At 40.5% G+C, this 22,197-nt stretch overlaps 1 pseudogene; it reads right to left on the bottom strand.

Moving 5' to 3' along the window:
• Window positions 1–2,387: 2,387 nt before the first annotated feature.
• On the bottom strand, window positions 2,388–4,462 carry LOC111542707 (annotated as a pseudogene).
• Window positions 4,463–22,197: the final 17,735 nt, after the last annotated feature.

Raw genomic sequence — 22,197 nt, 5'->3', positions numbered from 1 at the left:
GGGCTTGGCTTTCGAAAGTCCTATCTGAGATTCCTTGTGGAACAGAATTCCATCAAAGTCTATGTAGGCTGAGGCAGGAGAACAGGAGAATCGCTTGAACCTGGGAGGCAGAGGTTGCAGTGACGCAAGATCACACCACTGCATTCCAGCCTGGGCAACAAGAGCGAAACTCTGTCTCAAAAAGAAAAAAAAAAAACAAAGCCTATGTAAAAACAATTATTCTTGTTGCACTTTATGCAAGTAATCAAGCCAAGTATTAAGACTAAACTCTATTTTGCAAACAGCTCAGGCTTATCATGATTTGCTTTTAACAAATTGAGGATTGGAGAGAGAGAAATTATGTTTCAAAATTTATCATACATTTGTCATTAAATTCTAAACTCATTAGTTGTTTTTAAGTTTTTGCCTACATTTTAGACTAACCCTACTTGTTGCTGTGGACCAACCAGCAATCTCCGGCTGCAGCTCAGAAGGAACAAAAGGGATAGGTAATGTAAAAATCTAGATTAATATTTTAATTCTGAGTAATTATCCTGCAAATCCTACCAGGTGATGGGAGTAAATAGGTGCTCATAACCTGGAGGTTTCTTTTTGGGAAAATAAGACCTATGGAGCTCACCAAAGCCAAGACTCATGCACCCAAATCTTACCAGGCATGACTGTAGCCACCAGTTATCTGGGAGTGTTGGAAGTCCTGGGATTTTTGAGCTGTCCTTACCTTTTTTTGTTTCGTTTTGCTACATGTTTTCTAATAACCCAGTTTGTCTCTTCTTACCTTCAGGCCACTGAACTCCAAACGATCATGTAACGGGAACCTTAAACGATAGCCCCCTTTTACCAAGGACCCTTAGATAGGCCTCTGAGGGAGATCTGATTGCTGTCTTCCCAAAACAGTGCCCTCTGTCAGCAGGAAGCAGTTAATATCGGTCTTTGTCCTTATCCTTGTTCTAATGGCAGTTGGATGTACTTCTTTAGAGGAGGGAATGATCCACGAAGAAGGCAGATAAGGGAACCTGCCCAGGGCGTTGTCTAGGCATGCCTACGACAGACTGGGGCCCCGCTTGTGCGGGGTGAAGCCACTGGGGATTTGCACCTTATGCAGGGGGAGGAGCCTGGCCTCCTCAGCTCATGTGCGGGGCCTAGTATTCAATCTGTGAGGTGGGAGCCTGTTGGCAGGACTCCCTTTTTGTTTGCTGAGAGCTTTCTTTTTGCCTAATAAATCAGCTCTCCTCAACCTTCAATGTGTCCTTGTGCTTAATTTTTTCCTGGTCATGAGATAAGAACTTGGATTTTAGCTGAACTAAGAAGCAAAAATCCTGCATCAATATGACAGATAAAAGAAAGCAAATTAAAAAAAAGCCAGGTGCAGTGGCTCATGCCTGTAATCCCACCACTTTGGGAGGCTGAGATGGGCAAATCACCTGAGGTCAGGAGTTTGAGATCAGCCTGGCCAACATGGTGAGACCCTGTCTCTACTAAAAATTAGCTGGGCAAGGTTAGCTGGGTAAGGTGGTGTGTGCCTGTAATCCCAGCTACTCAGGCAGCTGAAGCAGGAGAATCACTTGAACCTGGGAGGCAGAGGTTGCAGAGAGTGAAGATTGCTCACGAAAAAATGCATTTATCCCATTTATGTTTATTAAAAGGACAGATATGTTTAGTCTTCATCTTATTTTTTATTTATAATGCTTTATATCTCTTTTACTTTATATATTATCTTTGATTTGCTCTTTATCTCTGTGTATTTTTTTTCTGATATCTGAAAGGTCTGTTTTTAGTTCTTATATCAGTTATTTTTATAAATTTTGTACTTTTTAACTCTTTCTTGATTTATAAAATTCACATAGTGTCTAATGACTCTTTATTATGAAATATAAAACATTTAGTAAACTACTTTCTGTCCCTGTCCCATATTTTCCCTCCTGATATTTTATTAACTAGCTTATATTGTCAATTTGTCAAGGTTTGCAACACATACATTGTATTCTACAATCAAAATGTCTACATTGGTAAATTTATTTCTATACATTTATTCAATATTCTCATTTTATCAAGATTTCTTTTTTTTTTTTTTTTTTTTTTTTTATCTTTGAAATTATTTGTTTACTTTGGAACACATGTGTTGGCAGAACAAGGCTAATCCAGCCTGGGGCCTGCTTCCTGCTGCAGCATTTCCAGGTCCTAAGAGTGGGCCAAGGAGAGGACATGAGCGCATCTTTCCATGTTAAGTAGTGGGAGATTCCCTAAGTAAAAGGCGTTTCCTCAAGTAGGACACATGCAGTCTCCAGCAACAGTCCTAGGGGGTGGGGGTTCTGGGGCCTTCAGGCCAGGGCACTGCCCATGACTTGGAAGAAGCCACCTGGTGTTCGAGGCCCTGTCAGGTGAGGCTCCTACAGCTCAGGCCAGAGCCTTCTCAAATTTGGTTTAAAAAAGCAATCCGTGGTTTCTTTGGAGGCTTGCTTCTTGCAGCAGCCACAGCACAGCTGAACACACACCTGTTACCCTTTGGGTTACTGAGAGACCTAGCTGGATTTCCTAGGCCAAGAATCCCTAAGCCTAGCTGGGAAGGCGACCACATCCACCTATAAACAGGGGGCTTGCAACTTAGCTCACAGCGGACCAATCAGGTAGTAAAGAGAGCTCACTAAAGTGCTAATTAGGCAAAAACAGTGGGTAAAGAAATAGCCAATCACCTATCGCCTGAGAGCACAGAGGGAGGGACAATGATTGGGATATAAACCCCAGACATTGGAACAGGGAGGGGCAACCCCCTTTGGGTCCCCTCCCATTTTATGGGAGCTCTATTTTCACTCTATTAAATCTTGCATCTGCACACTCTTCTGGTCCATGTTTGTTAGGGCTCAAGGTGAGCTTTCGCTTACCATCCACCACTGCTGTGTGCAGTGGCAGACCCACTGCTGACTTCCACCCCTCCAGATCCAGCAGTGTGTCTGCTGCCTCCTGATCCAGTGAGGTGCCCATGGCCACTCCCTATGGGGCTAAAGGCTTGCCATTGTTCCGCTAGGCTAAGTGCCCAGGTTGGTCCTAATGGAGCTGAACACTAATCAGTGGGTTCCATGGTTCTCTTCCGTGACCCACAGGCTTCTAATAGAGCTATATAACACTCACCACATGGCCCAAGATTCCCTTCCTTGGAATGGGTGAGGCTGAGAACCCCAGGTCAGAGAACAAGAGGCTTGCCGCCATCTTGGAAGCAGCCAACCACCATTTTGGGAGCTCTAAGAAGAAGGACCCACACCCCGTCTCCCCTTGTCCCTGTAACATTTCCACATTGGTCAGACTTTGCATATTTTAGCTCCAGATAGGGTAGAAGGTCTTGTGGCGGATCCTCAGCTGCTTCTTTGCTTGTTTTTGGACAGGACGTCTGTGCAGCACTCCACCTCCTGGGTCTGCTTGTTGCACTCACCTACCTTCTCCTTGCTCACCTCCCTGGGCCCTGGCCCGAGGTAGGGCTGGCAGATCCAGGGTAAGGGCAAGTCACTGGCTGTCTTTGCTACCTCCTGCCTGGATATTTCCTCCTGACACCACAGCTTCAACTCCTGGCTCACGCGGCGACGTCCTCCAGGGTCTTCACCTCGGCCAGCTCCTCTGGCAGCTGCTGATGTACCTGCAGTGAGTGGTGCCACAGCTTGAAGCGGTGGGCCCCGATGCAGGACAGTGGCCAGGGGTGCTCCTGCAGGATGTCCAGGTACTCCCTGGCCAGCTCCCACACCACAGGGCTCCGGCCCTCAAATAGGGCGAGGTTGTACGGGTTACCCTCGGCTCTCATGAGTCCCTGCACGCCTGTGTCCTAAATATAGCCCTCCACATTCCACAGGCACTGGATGTTTCCGTTTGCAAACACAAGGATGGCCACAGCCTTCCACACTGCTCCCAGGACGCTGCGGCCGACAGGGGCCCCATCTGCTTCAGGCACGCCCATGCAAGTTCAGCAACTGGCAGCTGGCCTTCTCCAGGATCTGGACGTCCCTCATAGTCTTGTCAATCTCTGGGAAGACACGGATTTTGCATGTGACGGGAACAGAGTTTCTCGTGTGTCAGCTCAATCATTCTTTGGAGCAGGTCCCACTCGTCTGGCAGGTAGGCTCCATAGTGAGCTCTCTTGGCTATCACCTGTAGGCGGCCCAAGTTCAGGTTGATGGTGTCACAGTAATCCTGAGCCAGGAGAGCTGTCTGAACTAACACCTCAGGGTCATTGTCACACAACTGCAGGATGAGGGCCCGGTCCTTAGGGTACACCTCGCAGTACAGGTTTTCCTTTCGGTAGTTGATGTTGTGGCCGAAGACCTGGGTGTGCAGCGTGGGTGTGTAGCACAGCTGCGCCCCATGCCGGCGGTTCAGCAGCCTCCAGGCCAGCTTGCTCTGGTCACCATGGCGGCCACCACGTGGCGCGGCCCTGCCCCAGGGTGCACCTCCAGAACTCGAAGCCCTGCCGCTTTGGCATGGTCTCCAGGTGCGCGAGGGTCCAGTCTTATTAGCTGCGCACCGTTGGCTACGGAGGCGTCGGGCGCCGGGCGCCAGGTGCCGGGTTCCCAGGCCAGCCTGGCTCCCGCCCAGCCGCCTCCCGGGGCCCCTGCCAGTGTTCCGGCCTAAGCAAACACCTGCACCGCGCGGGGGCTGCTGCCGGGCCCAGGGCTCCAAGTCGCCACCCAAAATTTCTACTTTATTTTTTTTTTTATTTTTTTTATTATACTTTAAGTTCTAGGGTACATGTGCATAACGTGCAGGTTTGTTACATATGTATACATGTGCCATGTTGGTGTGCTGCACCCATCAACTCATCAGCACCCATCAATTCATCATTTATATCGGGTATAACTCCCCAATGCAATCCTTTAATCTCGAGGTTGAGTCGGTTCTGTCATCCAATAGATTTTGCAGAGACTTCAGTGTTCTCCCAGTTCAGTGAGGTCTTAGAACACCTGCCTTTCATCTGTGTATCCCCTTGACTGAATATCATGTGCAGAGGTCGAACTTTATTTCCCTCAGCCTTTTGTAGCTATTGCTACGTCATCTGCTGTTAACAGCCTTTTTCCTCATGTAGTTAAGTTGTTTTGTAAGGAAACACGAAGAACTTTTTATTCTTAATTTCAGTAACTTAACCAGAGTATGTGTTTATGTTGATAATCTGTATACTTTTTCACACTGCAGATTGCATTATTTCTTCCATTTATGAAAGTTGTTTTAAGAAAATAGTATCTATGAATATATTTTCTGTTTAATTGTCCTCTTTTTCTATAATCTCTTATATAATTTCTTCAATCTTTTTTTTTTTTTTTTTTTTTTTGAGACGGAGTCTGACTCTGTCACCCAGGCTAGTGTGCAGTGGCATGATCTCTGCTCACTGCAACCTCCGCCTCCTGGATTCAAGGAATTCTCCTGCCTCAGCCTCTCGAGTAGCTGGGATTACAGGCATGCACCACCATGCCCGGCTAATTTTTGTATGTTTAGTAGAGACAGGGTTTCACCATGATGGCCAGGCTAGTCTTGAACTCCCGACCTCAGGTGATCTGTCCGCCTTGGCCTTCCAAAGTGCTGCGATTACAAGTGTGAGCCACCGCGCCCGGCCTCAATCTGTTTTTCTTATTTTGCATCTGCGGTCATTGTCTTATGTCTGTCTCTCTAGGCTGCTGATTTGATTTTCAGCTGTGGTTGTTTTGCCCCATGCTGTTTCTAATTTCTTTATAATTTTTAACAGTGGTGTTTTGGTTTTTAATGTTTACTTTGGTTTCATAAATCTCCCCATTCTTTTATTTTGACTGTATAGTTCTCCATTCAGCTTTCCAGTTTAGCTAACTTCCTATTACTACGAACAACCCTGAGATTAATATCCTTGCATATGTCTGCTTATAGGCTGAGCCTGTGTAAGAAAATTCTCCCATATGTACCCAGGAATAGGATTACTCAGTCACAGGGTCTATTTTCCTTTATTATTCCATTTGACAAACTGTTACCAAATTGCTCTCCAGAGGGTCTGCACCAGTCTGCACTCCCATTTGTAGATTCTGTAGTCCCTTATTCATGTCAATGATTGACATTATCAGACTTTCTTTTTTTCCCCCAATCTTATAGATATAAAGTAGCATCATCTTGCTTTATTTTAAAAATTCTCCCTTTTATTTTCACTTGTATTTCTCTCAATTAACAATGAGTTTGACATCTTTTCATGTATTTTATACTCTTTTGAGTTATTTTCTTCTATGGATTGCCTCTTCATATCATTTACCAATTTTTATATTGATTTTCCTTTTACGTGTTAACTATTGTTCCTTTGGGATACTAAAAATTAGTTCCTTATTGGTTCAAAATATTGTAAATATCTCCTCCCAACCAATTATCTGTCATTAACTTTTTCTTGTTTCCCAAAGCAGATATTGTATTTAGACTTGTTTAATACATTGTCTTTTTTGTTCATTGCATATTTTGGCCTTCAGATTTTAAAATTACCTTGTACAAATTAAAAAATATACACAGGGCAGGGCACAGTGGCTCATGTCTGTAATTCCAGTAATTTTTGAGGCAGAGGCAGGCGGATCGCCTGAGGTCAGGAGTTTGAGACCAGCCTGGCCAACACGGTGAAACCTGATCTCTACTAAAAATACAAAAAATTAGCCAGGCATGGTGGTGGGCGCCAGTAATCCCTGCTACTCGGGAGGCTGAGACAGGGGACTCACTTGTACCGACATGATGCCACTGCACTCTAGTCTGGGCAACAAAGTGTGACTTGTGTCAAAACAAACAACAACAACAACAAAACAGAAAAATATTCTGTGATACATTTGATGCAAAATTTTTCTGGTTGGATTTACATTTTTTAGTTTATGCAAATAATTATAAAGTAGTTCATTCCTCTGTTATGATGATACATTTGCAATATATTTGTGCAAATGTATAAGTATTTTATGTATAAATATTTTATGTATAAGTATTTTTATGTTTTAAATTGTTTTATTCCATACTCCTAAAGTATTAAATAATACTAGAATTAAATACATGAATACATTCAGAAATATATATAGAATCAAGTTGGAAGTTAATCTTAGAATTTGCTTTATTTATCTCACTTTGTAAACAAGAAAATAGAGACACAAAGAGGTAAATTGACCTAAGTAGATACAGGTTAATTATTGACTTCATCAATCTCATTTAACATATATGTGTATTTCTTAACTTTGACCTTTGTATATAGTACTGATGTCTATGATTTATTCACTGCTGAGTCTTTCATTCACTGTAACACAGAAAAACATGTTTGTTAAAATAGATTTTTCAGATATTAGACAATTCTTGTTCACATTACCTTGATCATGCATAACCTTCATTATTGGTCTTCGAGGGCAGAGATAATATTTATTCTTGATATATTTGGCAAAATTGAGACTAGGATATGGTATTTTGGCAAAGGTGTTCTGCTATCATAACAAGTAGCATATGTCTGTAAAGCAACTGTCTTCAGAATGGACATCTCTCACTATCTGCATATTCAAGAAAGTTCAGGATACAGTTCAGAGATGATAAGTGCTCTCTTATTTATAACATCTAATTAAAATAGTAAGATGCTGAGCAGATGCAAATATTTTGCAAAACAGATGCCACTAAAGGCTTTGGTAAGCATGCATGTGAATACGTAAATGTTTTTTCCAAAGACTGTCCTATTAGATTAAGAAAAAGAAACACCATGATAACAATAGGCTCCATTTATTTCATGAGAACTTGGCAAGTTTTGGTGAATTTTTAGTGTGTCAGCTTGGCTAGTCTACATTACACTTCCCAGAATTTACTGTCCTGTGTGTTGCCAGTTAGAGTGGGCCACCAGGGACATTTTTGTGGGAGATTCAGAGGGCAAAAGTGAAGATGCAGCCATTTTATGGCCTAGACAGCTTGTTGCTTGTCTATTGGATCACCTCCTGGCATGAGTCAGTGACCAGGCCTGCACCTGTTCTACCCTCCCCTGGAGTCAGTGTCTCTGACTCCTGGGCCAGGTGTGTGTGTTTAGCACCTTGATGAAAGGCCCTTTTTTCTGGAGGGCTTGTATTTCCTTAAGGTGAGAAGAAACAAGAAATGACATATTGGTCAGTGTGTTCTCAGGGGCTCCAGTTGTGCTTATGGTTTTGAGACAGTTCTTGGTCTTCCTCACTTTAGACCCATCTTCTTTCCCAACTGTCTACTGTATGGACTTAAGAGTTTCAGCTTCAGGTGCAAAGTCTACAGCCTTACAGAGACTGCTTAACCAGCTCCCAAAGTTAATAAGGTCAAATCCCTGTACCGAATCCCCTTATCTATCTATCTATCTATCTATCTATCTATCTATCTATCTATCTATCTTTCTATCTAGTCATCATAATCATCTGTCTCCTAATAGTTCTTTTCTGATTAAACCTTACTTGATATATTTCTTCATTTATTTGAAGAAATATGACTAAAATGTCCTTTTAAGCTATATGTGTTATACATAGCACATACGTATTAAAATAAAATTAAGGATTTTGAGTTTTTCACTTTCTATTTGGACCTAAACCAAGAATGACTCTTCTTCTTCTTCTTCAACTATCAAGAACATTTGATAAGGTTGATCTGACTCTTCTTAACTCTGGCTGCATTTTGCATATTAATGTGCACTTTGGGCTGCAGAAAATCCTTACTAGGCTAATTTAAACACCGAGAAAAAGTTATCTTCCATAGTCCTGAAGTATTTTGTCTCAAGGGTAACTCATCAACAATTTAATGATGTGATTGAGGACCCAGGTCCTTTCCATTTTCTACTCTGCCATTCTGACATAGTTTTCTTCAATACCACAAGATGGCTGCTGCAGTTCCAAAAGGAACAACAGCCAGAAGAAGGGGAACTTCATTTCTCATGTGTCTTTCAGCAGCGAAACTCTTTCCCAGAAGTCTCTACAGCAGGTTTTCCCTCACAATGCATGGGCCAGAACTACTGTGTGTATATATATATAAACATATACACAATTATATATAACATATACAAATATATACACACATATATTATATATAGAGATATGCATGCCAATCTATGACAAGACAAATGGAGCACAATGATCAGCTTAGGTAAATTAGGATTTACCCCTGGAGCTGGGAGTAGCTCACCCTTCCCAGAGTGAAGTGGGCAAAATAGAATAAATTGGGATTGGCATAGCAAGAATAAAAGAGAAAAATGAATGAAAGGGAAACATGCTCCTGAGAGGCCAAGTAGTGTGGCTGCATAATAGTGGATGTTCCCCCTCCCTTAAATCAGACCTCTTTTTTCTGTCTGTTGGAAATCCTTAAAAATGTACCAAGCTCTCTGATATGGTTTGCCTGTGTCCCTACCTAAATCTCATCTTGAATTGTAGCTTCCATAATCAGCATGTGTCCTGGGAGGGACTTGGTGGGAGATAATTGAATCATAGGGGTGGGTTTTTTCTATGCTGTTCTCATGATAGTGAATAAATCTCCTGAGATTTGGTGGTTTTATAACGGGCAGATCCCCTGCATACCCTCTCTTGCCTGGTGCCATGTAAGACATGCTTTTCCTTCTCCTTCACCTTTCACCATGATAGTGAGGCCTCCCCAGCTATGTGGAACTGTGAGTTCACTAAACCTCTTTTTCTTTATAAATTACCCAGTCTCAGGTATTTCTTCATAGCAGTATGAAAAAGGACTAATACACTCTCTTTTGTTCTTTTTCACATTCTTCCTTGGCAATGCCATCTAGTTTCATGGCTTTAATTATTATGTTTCAGTAGATAATTTCTACATCATTGCCAGTGGTGACCTCTCCCAAACTCTAGAGTGCTGTTTTCAGAGGCCCATTGGACATTTTTATCTGGTTGTCTTCTCTACCTCAAACTCTGCTTAATTTTTTAGCAACCCATTTTCTTTCTTCAAACCATTTTCCCTCACCTCAGTTTCTGTATAACCTATTTTCTGATCCGTAGAATTCCAGTTAATTATGGTTTTGCTGTAGCAAAAATCATAATTATGTCTTGTGAAAACAAGACACGCACAAACAAACAGAAATAAGACACTGCATTTCACGTATACTTTAGGAATTTAGCATTAGGGTGAATAACTATTTTATTACTACTGTGGTATTCAAGATTGCCCTATACTGGTCTAGAAAGAAAATGGCAAGAGTAAGAGTTTACTAGTGGCTAGCTGCTTCAGATGGGAGCTATAGTTGCTATCTGAGTTGAAGTACATGATGAAGTCTGCAGGAAATCCCTTACATAAAACTGCAACAGGAGTGAACATCTTTTCACTAATCTTTTTATATTTTTGTTTCTTTGTTACAGCCTTTAGCCCTTGCCTATTTTTAAAATTTTATGATTTTTAATTTTTATTTTTGTAGAGATGGTGTCCTGCTACGTTTCCCAGGCTGGTCTCAAACTCCTGGGCTCAAGCGATCCTCTGACCTTAGCCTCCCAAAGTGCAGAGATAACAAGCGTAAGCCACCTCGACCAGCCCCTTTTCTATTTTAGTTCTAGCCACTGAAGCTATAAAATGTCAATATGAATAGTCAAATTATTTAAGGAAGTGATTGAAATGTTAACTATATTACAAATACTAATTTGTATTTGAGTTTATAATGTACTATATTATAATAAATAGTATTAATTTAAAATATGCTAATATTTTCTTTTTGAGATGGAGTCTTGCTCTGTGACCTAGGCTAGAGTGCAGTAGCGCAATTGCCACTTACTACAAGCTCGGCCTCCCGGGTTCACGCCGTTCTCCTGTCTCAGCCTCCTGAGTAGCTGGGACTATAGGTGCCCCCCACCATGCCCGGCTAATTTTCTTTTGTAGCTTTAGTAGAGACGGGGTTTCACCGTATTAGCCAGGATAGTTCCAGTCTCCTGACCTTGTGATCCACCTGCCTTGGCCTCCCAAAGTGCTGGGATTATAGGCATGAGCCACCGTGCCTGGCTGCTAATCTTTTGATTAAACATTTTGTGTGTGTGTGGAGATGGAGGTCTTACTATGTTGCCCAGGCTGGTCCTGACCTCTTGGCCTAAAGTGATCCTTCCATCTCAGTCTCAGAATTACAGACCTGAGCCACCATGCCCAGCCCCTAATCATTTTTTCATTTTTCCAATGAATCCTTTTCTATTTAAGTTACTTTGAGTGAGTTTGTATTATTTACTAGCAAGTCATCAAGGTATCACCAGTATATCATTTTCACATACCACATTAAAAAGAAATTTAAGTGGTCAACTGTCAAAAGCTGCTAAGGAGTTAGTTAAAATAAGAGCAGAGAAGGTTTCAATGAATGTAGTATCAGGGAATTAATTTCTGACCTTGACAAGAGAAGTCTCAGCTGAGTGGAAGAAAATTATTCCAAATGAATAGTGCTGAGGGAAGCATGTGAGGTGAGGAAATAGAAAGTGGGACTATAGGCAACTCTTTCAAGAAATTTAATATAGACAACACTTTCAATAAATTTAAAAACAAATGTATTTTCAATAGAGACAGGAGTTTTACTATGTTGCCCAGGCTGGTCTGGAACCCCTGGCCTCAAGCAGTCCTCTCACCTCAGCCTCCCAAAGTATTGAGATTACAGATGTGAGCCACTGGACCCAGCCCCAAGAAGTTTAATGGTGAAGAGAAACAGAGAAGTAGGTCATTAGCTTCAAGATTATGTGAAGTTAAGAAGGATTTCGAGGAATGAGGTGGGGGTGTGGATTGTTTTCAAGAGAAACAGATACTTGAGGATATTTTGGGTGGATGAAAATGATCTAGTAGAGGTGGATAAATGAAAGTAGGTAGTTCTGATTTTAGTTCTTTAAGGAACGCACAGAAGAGCAGATAATTGCAAGGATGAAGCCTTTGATAAAAGTTACAGGGGTCAAGAGTCAGAGCAGTCAGGGAGGAGCAATCATATGGGTATGATTGCTCAAAGTCTGGTTGTTGTGGGGGCTGGATATTTTTTCCTAATACAAACCTGATAAAAGAAGAAGGGAGGAAGTTCAATGGAAATATTTATGTCAGAGAATGGGAAAGAAAACCCTTAGAAGATGGCACTATCATGACCAAATAAGTAGAAATGACTAAGCTACTGAAAGGGACTCCTTGCAATTATATTCTGTATCCTCTAAATGGACAGAGCTACTTATCTTTCAAGCATATAATGTAGCAATAATGACAATTGGTTGCTATTATTGAGCACTTTACTTATATGCTTTTATAATTTTACGAGGTACCTGTGAAGCTAGAATTTCTTTCTTTCTTTTTTTTTTTTTATTTTTGAGATGGAGTCTCACTCTATTGCCCAGGCTGGAGTGCAGGGGCGCAATCTCGGCTCACTGGAAGCTCCGCGTCATGGGTTCATGCCATTATCCTGCCTGCCTCAGCCTCCCGAGTAGCTGGGACTACAGGTGTCCACCACCACGCCCAGCTAAGTTTTTGTATTTTTAGTAGAGACCAAAATGATTCGCCCGCCTTAGCCTCTCAAAGTGCTGGGATTACAGGCGTGAGCCACTGCACCTGGCCAGGGCTAGAAGTTTTAAATTACTTATTAGTTATACTTTATTTTATTTTTGAAAAACATTTATTTTCAATTCAGGGGTACATGTGTTTCTTACATAGGTAAACTTGTGTCATGGGGGTTTGTTTTACAGATTACTTCATCACTCAGGTATTAAGCTTTGTACCCATTAGTTATTTTTTCTGATCCTCTCCCTTCTCCCACCCTCCACCCTCTGCTAGACCCCAGTTTCTGTTGTCCCCTTCTATGTGTCCATGTGTCCTCATCCTTTAGCCTCCACTTACAAGTGAGAACATGCAGTATTTTGTTTTCTGTTCCTGTGTTAGTTTGTTAAGGATAATGACCTCCAGTTCCATCCATATTCCTGCAAATGACATGATTTCATTCTTTTTTATGGCTGCATAGTATTCCATGGTATTTATGTACCACATTTTCTTCATCCAGTCTACCATTGATGGGTATTTAGGTTTATTCCATGTCTTTGCTATTGTGAATAGTGCTGCAATGAACATAGGCATGCATGTGTCTTTATCATAGAATGATTTATATTCTTTTGGGTATATACCTAGTAATGGGATTGCTGGGTTAAATGGTAGTTCTGATTTTCATTCTTTAAGGAATCACCACACTACTTTCCTACCAGTAGTGTAAAAGTGTTCTCTTTTCTCCACAACCTCACCAGGACCTGTTATTTATTTTTTTGATTCTTTAGTAATAGCCATTCTGACTCATGTGAGATGGTATCTAATTGTAGTTTTGATTTGCGTTTCCCTGATAATCAGTGATATTGAGCTTTTTTGCATATGCTTTTTGACCTCATGTATGTCTTCTTTTGAAAAGTGTCTGTTCATGTCTTTTGCCCACTTTTTAATGGGGTTGTTTTTTTCTTACAATTTTGTTTAAGTTCCTTTATAGATGCTGGATATTAGACCTTTGTTGGATACATAGTTTGCAGAAATTTTCTTCCATTCTGTAGGTTGTCTGTTGATAGTCTGTTTATTCTGCTGATAGTTCTTTTTGCTGTGCAAAAGCTCTTTAGTTTAATTACATCCTGCTTGTCAATTTTTGCTTTTTTTGTAATTGCTTTTTGCGTCTTTGTCATGAAATCTTTTCATGTTCCTATGTCCGGACTGGTATTGCCTAGGTTGTCTTTAAGGGATTTTATAGGTTTGCATTTTACATTTAAGTCTTTACTCCATCTTGAGTTGATTTTTGTATATGGTGTGAAGAGGGGGTCCAGTTTCAATCTTATATCTATGGCTAGCCAATTATCCTAGCACCATTTATTGAATAAGGGAGTCCTTTCCCCACTGTTTGTTTTTGTTGACTTTGTCAAAGATCAGGTAGTTGTAGGGGTGTGGCTTTATTTCTGAGCTCTCTATTCTGTTCCATTGGTATATGTGTCTGTTTTTGTACTAGTACCAGGCTGTTTGGTTATAGAAGCCCTATAGTATAGTTTGAAGTTGGGTAGTGTGATGCCTCTAGCTTTGTTCTTTCTGCTTGGGATTTCCTTGGCTATTTAGGCTCTTTTTTTGGCATCATATACATTTAAACAAAAATTATTATTTTTGGAGATGGAGGTTCACTCTGTCACCCAGGCTGGAGTGCGGTGGTGCAGTCTTGGCTCACTGCAACCTCCCCCTCCTGGGTTCAAACAATTTACCTACCTCAGTCTCCCAAGTAGCTGGGACTACAGGTGTGTTCTACCACACCTGGCTAATTTTTGTATATTTAGTAGAGATGGGATTTCACCATGTTGGCCAGGCTGGTCTCGAACTCTTGACCTCAAGTTATCCATCCACCTCGGCCTCCCAAAGTGCTGGGATTACAGGCATGAGCCACTGTGCCTGGCTGTTATGGGAAGACAGGGATCCCGAATGGAGGGACAGGCTGGAGCCATGGCAGCGGAACATAAATTGTGAAGATTTCATCTTACTATGGACATTTATCGGTTCTCAAATGATACTTTTATACTTTCTTGTGCCTGTCTTTAATCTTTTAATCCTGTTATCTTCATAAGCTGAGGATGTACATCACCTCAGGACCACTGTGATAACTGTGTTAACTGTACAAATTGATTGTAAAACATATGTGTTTGAACAATATGAAATCAGTGCACCTTGAAAAAGAATAGAACAATAATGATTTTTAGGGAACAAGGGAAGACAACCATAAGGTCTGACTGCCTGCGGGGTAGGGCAAAAGGAGCCATATTTTCTTTTTGCAGAGAGCCTATAAACGGACATGCAAGTAGGAAACATACCGCTAAATTATTTTCCTAGCAAGGAATATTACTATTAATACCCTGGGAAAAGAATGTGTTCCTGGGGGGAGATATATAAATGGCCAGTCTGGGAATGTCTGTCTTGTACAGTTGAGATAAGGACTGAGATAAGCCCTGGTCTCCTGCAGAAACCTCAGGCTTACTAGGGTTGGGAAAACTCAGCCCTGGTAAATTTGTGGCCAGACTGGTTCTCTGCTCTTGAACTCTGTGTTAAGATGTTTATCAAGACAATATGTGCACTGCTGAACATAGACCCTTATCAGTGGTTCTGCTTTTGCCCTTCACCTCGTGATCTTTGTTGGACCCTTATCAGTGGTTCTGCTTTTTGCCCTTTGAAGCATGTGATCTTTATACCTACTCCCTGTTCTTACACCCCCTCCCCTTTTGAAACCCTTAATAAAAACTTGCTCGTCTGAGACTCAGGCAGGCATCACAGTCCTACCAATATGTGATGTCACCCGTGGCGGCCCAGCTGTAAAATTCTTCTCTTTGTACTGTCTCTCTTTATTTCTCAGCTGGCTGACACTTATGGAAAATAGAACCTATGTTGAAATATTGGTGGGGGGGTTCCCCCAATACTGGGCCTCTTTTTTGGTTCCATATGAATTTTAAGATAGTGTTTTTTCTAGTTCTGTGAAGAATGTCAATGGTAGTTTAATAAGTATAGCATTGAATCTATAAATTTCTTTGGGCAATATGGCCATTTTAACAATATTGATTTTTCCTATCCATGAACATAAAATTGTTTTCATTTTTTGTGTCATCTCTGATTTCTTTGAGCAGTTTTTTGTAGTTCTCTTTGTAGAGAGGTGAAAGCACTTCCATAGTTAACTGTATTCTTAGGTATTCTTTTTTTGTGGCAGCTGTGAATGAGACTGTATTCCTAGTTTGGCTCTTTGCTCGACTGTTGTTGGTAAATAGGAATGCTAGTAATTTTTGTACATTGCTTTTGTATCCTGAGACTTTGTTGTTAATCATCTTAAGGAGCTTTTGGGTCAAGACTATGGGGTTTTCTAGATACAGGATCATGTTGTCTGCAAACAGAGATGGTTTGACTTCCTCTCTTTCGGCTTGGATGCTCTTTATTTCTTTCTCTTGCCTGACTGCATTGGCCAGGACTCCTATGTTGAACAGGAATAGTGAGAAAAGGACATCCTTGTCTTGTGTGGGTTTTCAAGGGGAATGCTCCAAACTTTTGCCCATTCAAATGATGTTGGCTGTGGGTTTGTCATATATGGCAAACAATTTGAGGTATGTTCCTTCAACACCTAGTTCATCGAGAGTGTTTAACATGAAGCAGTGTTTAATTTTATTGAAAGTCTTTTCTGCATCTATTGAGATAATCTGTGGTTTTTGTCTTTAGTTCTGTTTATGCAATGAATCACATTTATTGATTTGCATATGTTGAGCCAACCTTACATCCCAGGGGCAAAGCTTACTTTATTGTGGTGGATAAGCTTTTTGATGTGCTTTTGGATTTGGTTGCCAGTATATTGTTGAGGATTTTTGCATTGATGTTCATCAAGGATATTGGCCTGAGATTTTCTTTTTTTGTTGTGTGTCTGCCAGGTTTTGGTATCAGGATGATGCTGGCCTCATAAAATGAGTTAGGGAGGAGTTCATCTTCCTGAATTTTTTGGAGTGGTTTCAGTAGGAATGGTACTAGCTCTTCTTTGTATAGCTGGTAGAATTCAGCTGTAAATCTGTCTGGCTCTAGGCTTATTTCTTTTGGATGCTAGGCTATTTATTACTGCCTCAATTTCAGAACCCATTATTGGTCTGTGTTATGGTTAATGTTAAAGGTCAACTTGATTGCTTTGAAGGATGCAAAGTAGTGTTCCCAGGTATGTCTGTGAGTGTGTTGCCAAAAAAGTTTGATTCAGTGGACTGGGAGAGGCAGACCCACCTCAATGTGGGTCAGCACCATTCAATCAACTGCCAGGGCAGCTAGAATAAACCAAGCAGCAGAAGATGGGAGACGCTGACTTGCTGAGTCTTACGGCCTTTATCTTTTTCCCGTGCTGCATGCTTCCTGCCCTCAAACATCAGACTAAGTTCTTCAGCTTTTGGACTCTTGGACCACATCAGTGATTTGCCAGAGGCTCATGGGCATTTGGCCACAGACTGAAGGCTGCATTGTTAGCTTCCCTAATTTTAAGATTTTAGTACTTTTACTGGCTTCCTTGCTCCTCAGCTTGCAGATGGCATATTGTGGGACTTCACCTTGGGATTGTGCGAGTCAGTACTCCTTAATAAACTCCCCTTCATATATACATCTATCCTATTAGTTCTGTCCCTCTAGAGAACCCTGACTAATAGTCTGTTCAGGGATTCAAGTTCTTCCTGATTCAGTCTTGGGAGGATGTATGTTTCCAGGAATATATCCATTTCTTCCAGATTTTCTAGTTTATGTGCATAGAGGTGTTCATAATATTCACTGATGGTTATTTGTATTTCTGTGGGGTCCAGTGGTAATATCCCTTTATCATTTCTGATTGTGTTTATTTGAATCTTCTCTCTTTTCTTCTTTATTAGTCTAGCTAGTGGTATATTTTATTATTTTTTTCAGAAGACCAGCTCCTGGATTTGTTGATCTGTTGAATGGTTTTTGGTGTCTCTATTTCCTTCAGTTCAGTTCTGATTTTGGTTATTTCTTGTCTTCTGTTAGCAATGGGATTTGTTTGCTCTTGGTTCTCTATTTCTTTTAGTTGGGATATTAAGTTGTTAAATTGAGATCTTCCTAATTTTTTGATGTGGGCATTCAGTGCTATAAATTTCTTTCTTAATACTGCCTTAGCTGTGTCCCAGAGATTCTGGTACACTGTAGCTTTGTTCTCATTCTTTTCAAAGAACTTCTTGATTTCTGCCTTAATTTCATTATTTACCCCCAAATCATTCAGGAACAGGTTATTTAATTTCCATGGAGTCATATGGTTTTGAGTGAATTTCTTAGTCTTGACTTCTAATTTGATTGTGCTGTGGTCTGAGAGAGTGGTTGTTATCAGTTCTTTTGCATTTGCTGAGCAAAGTTTTGTATTTGATTATGTAATCAGTTTTAGAGTATGTGCCATGTGGTGGTGAGAAGAATGTATATTTTGTTGATTTTGGGTGGAGAGCTCTGTAGGTATCTATCAGATCCATTTGATCCAGTGCTGAGTTCAGGTCCTGAATGTCTTTGTTAATTTTCTGCCTCAATGATCTGACTAATATTGTCAGTAGGATGTTAAAGTCTCCCACTGTTATTGTTTGAGAGTCTAAGTCTCCTTGGAGATCTCTAAAAACTTGCTTTATGAATCTAGGTGCTCCTATGTTGGGTGTATATATATTTAGGATAGATAGGTCTTCTTGTTGAATTGAACCCTTACCATTATGTAATGCCCTTCTTTGTCTTTTTTGATCTTTGTTGGTTTAAAGTCTGTTTCGTCAGCAATTAGGAATGCAACTCCTGCTTACTTCTGTTTTTCATTTTTTTTGGTAGATTTTTCTCCATTGCTCTATTTTGAGCCTGTAAATGTCACTGCATGTGAGATGGGTCTCTTGAAGGCACCATACTAATGGTCTTTGTTTTTTTATCCAGATTGCACTCTGTGCCTTTTCACTGGGGGCATTTAGCTCACTTACATTCAGGTTTAGTATTGATATATGTAGATTTGATCCTGTCATCATGTTAGCTGGTTATTTTGCAGACTTGTTTATGTGGTTGTTTTATAGTGTCACTGGCCTATAACACACTATGTGTGCTTTTGTAATAGCTGATAATGATCTTTCCTTTCCATATTTAGTGTTTCCTTCAGGAGCTCTTGTAAGGCAGGTCTGGTGGTAACAAATTCCCTCAGCATTTCTTGTCTGAAAGCAATCTTATTTCTCCTCTGCTTATGAAGCTTAGTTTGGCTGAATATGAAATTTTTGGTTGAAATTTCTTTTCTTTAAGATTGCTGAATATTGGCCTCCAATCTCTTCTGGCTTATAGAGTTTCTGCTGAGAGGTCCTCTGTTAGTATAATGGGCTTCCCTTCGTAGGTGACCTAACCTTTCTTTCTAACTGCCTTTAACATTTTTTCTTTCATTTCAACCTCGGATAATCTGATGGTTACCTATCTTGGGGATGATCTTCTTGTGAATTATCTTACTGGAGTTTTCTGCATTTCCTCAATTTGAATGTTGGCCTTTCTGGCTAGGCTGAGAAAGTTCTCATGGATAATGTCCTGATGTATGTTTTTCAAATTGGTGCTATTCTCCTCATCTCTTTCAGGTATACCTGTCATTCATAGATTTGTTCTCTTAACATAGTCCCATATTGCTCAAAGGTTTTGTTATTTTCTTTTCATTCTTTTTTCTCTATTCTTGTCTGCCTGTTTTATTTCAGAAAGACAGTCTTCAAGCTCTGAGATTGCTTGTTCTATTCTACTATTAATACTTGTGATTGCATTCTAAAATTCTTGTAGTGTGCTTCTTAGCCCTATCAGGTTAGTAATATTCTTTTCTATACTGGCTATATTGTTTGTCAGCTCCTGTATTGTTTTACTGTGATTTTTAGCTTCTTTGAATTGGGTTTCAATGTACTTCTGCATCTCAATGATCTTTGTTTTTATCCATATTCTGAATTATATTTCTGTCATTTTAGCCATCTCAGCCTGGTTCAGAACCCCTCCTGGAGAGGTGGTATGGTCATTTAGAGGAAAGAAGGCACTCTGGCCTTTTGAGTTGTCAGAGTTCTTGCATTGGTTCTTTCTCATCTTTTTTGGTTGAAAATTTCTTCAATCTTTTAAGTTGCTAACCTTTGGATTTTTTTCCTTTTATCCTATTCAATCATCTTGAGGGTTTGATTGTGATATAAGGTGGATTCCGCTGACTGGTTTCATTTCTGGAAGATTGTAGGAGACCATTGGTCAGCTCTCAACTCCTAGACTGCATGCTTTAACTAAGGGGGACTTGTATTGAGGCTCGATGTTGTTCTCTGTCTCCTCAAGATTAGAAATCCACTGTGCTGTGGGAGGAGGCCCAAGTTGCTCCCAGACTGCTGGTCACTACACTCTGATGGGCGGTGTCAGTCAAAGCATTTCATAGTGCAGTGGCAGCATGATTCATTCTCATTTGCATGTGCCAGCAGCAGCGCTCTGGGGTGTATGTTCCATTAGCTGTAGTAGGGTGCTAGTGGGTGCTGGGATGCCAGCCTCCATGGGGGCACACCACAGTGGCAGAGGCAACACACATGCTAGAATTTTAACCATTTTATTATTGTGGAAATTGGCCTAAATAAGTTAATTCTTCCAAGATCACAGTTAGGGATAGACGGGGATAAAATTCAGATATCTAGTCTTTCTCAAATTTCATCATTCCCTACTCATACCACTAAGCCGTGCTTTCTCCATAATGTGCGTTCTTGTTACTGACAGTGTCACACCATGGAGTCCTTGGGGACAGCGAAGGGTAAGGAGAAAAGACATTATGGGGACGCTTATACAAAGGCAAACCTCCAGTTACACAGAGAACACAATGAACCTATAGGTGCATTCAGTTAATTGAATGTCTTCATCGTGTCTGTGAATATGATGCTGACATTGTATTGTTTGGATCTCTCTGGAAAGCAAAAATTTTCTTGCTTGGTTCACACCCAATCACAATATTAAAGGCAGATAAGTTGTTTTTCTGTGGTCCATTTTGTTCTCAAATCCTAGTTTTCAAAATCCTTTTACTATATCCAGATTTCACAAAACTTGTTATTTGTTTAATGCAACAAAAGGAAATGAAATTCCTGTGTTTCCAAAATGCCACAGGTCCAAATTTGTATCTCATATGTTTTTGACCATCTTAACCACTAGAGGGGAGTATGAGTCCACCCATTAAACTGAACCACAGAAACGTTTACTTTTAACAGGTGTTTGGTATGAAACGCTTGGTCTCAGACTTCCTAAAATAATTTCAAAAATTATGAACCCCATGAAACAGTTTAAGTTGATATCTAAAATTGTTCAAGATAAGACATAATTTTTGTGTGTTACAATAAAGCATATCATTTCTAGTGCATTTTAAATATTGGAATTTGTGATGGTTAATATTGTCAACTTGATTGGCTTGAAGGATGCAAAGTGTTGTTCCTGGCTGTGTCTGTGAGGGTACTGCCAAAGGAGATTACCATTTGAGTCAGTGGGCTAGGAGAGGCAGACCTACCCTCAATCTGGATGGGCACAATCTAATCAGCTGCCAGAGCAGCCAGAAAAAAAGCAGGCAGAAGTACATGGAAAGACTAGACTGGCTTAGCCTCCCAGCCTTTATCTTTCTCCCATGGTGCTGGATGCTTCCTTCTCTTGAACATTGGACTCCAAGTTCTTCAGCTTTGGGAGTTGGACTGACCTCCTTGCTCCTCAGCTTGCAGATGGCCTATTGTGGGACCTTGTGATCATATAAGAAGTCAGTACTCCTTAATAAACTTCCTTTTATATATACATCTATGCTATTGGTTCTGTACTTCTAGAGAACCCTGACTAATACAGCATTTTAAAATAAAATAGTACAGTTTTCATGTATCTGAAGGAATCTAAATAACTTAGCAGTTTTATACTCATCACTATCCATTTAAAAATTATATGGTGAGGTGTTGGGGAGGGACTTGTGCTTTCTGTGGGTGGTGCCCCTCTCCCAGCCCTGCCTAGACTCATCCTTGTATTCAAATAAAGAAGTCGTTTTTTAATTGATAGATAAGTTCTCTCTCTCTCTCTATATATATATATATATGGATATTTATATATAAATGATTTAAAACATACTTTTAAAAGTAACTATTTAAAACTATTAACTATTTAAAACATACTTTTCTGTTTTTATTGAAATTAATCATTCACATAATATAAAGACAGAAATACCTCCACAAAGCTTTTATGAAAAAGAGCAGTCCCTTGCCTCCCCCAACTCACCCCCTGCATTGTCTACTTCCCTTCTTAACTCTCTTGATTGATCCTTGTGGTTGTAACTGACTTAAATCTCTATAAAAGGTGTGTATTTCTACTTCTCAATATTACCGTTTTTGGCATTAACTATTAACTTTCTATTATGAAAGGATTTAGTTCAATTTTATCTCCAGCTTCCCCACAACAGCATTCACATGCCGCATCTTTCCTGTATAGATATAATTTTAATAAGAACAATGTTCTGGCAGGCATAGTGGTTCATGCCTAATCCCAGCAGTTTAGGATGCTGAGGCAGGAGGATCACTTGAACCCAGGAGTTGGAAACCAGCCTGAGCAACATGATGAGACCCCGTCTCTACAAAAAATACAAAATTTAACTGGATGTGATTGTACGCACCTGTAGTCCCAGCTACTAGGAAGGCTGAGGTGTGAGGATTGCTTGACCCTAGAAGGCGGAGGTTGCAGTGAGCCGAGATCATGCAACTACACTCTAGCCTGGGAGACAGA

This window comes from Piliocolobus tephrosceles, chromosome 4, assembly GCF_002776525.5.
Source record: "Piliocolobus tephrosceles isolate RC106 chromosome 4, ASM277652v3, whole genome shotgun sequence".
In the NCBI taxonomy this organism is placed as follows: Eukaryota; Metazoa; Chordata; class Mammalia; order Primates; family Cercopithecidae; genus Piliocolobus; species Piliocolobus tephrosceles.
This window is presented reverse-complemented; position numbering and strand designations above follow the sequence as displayed.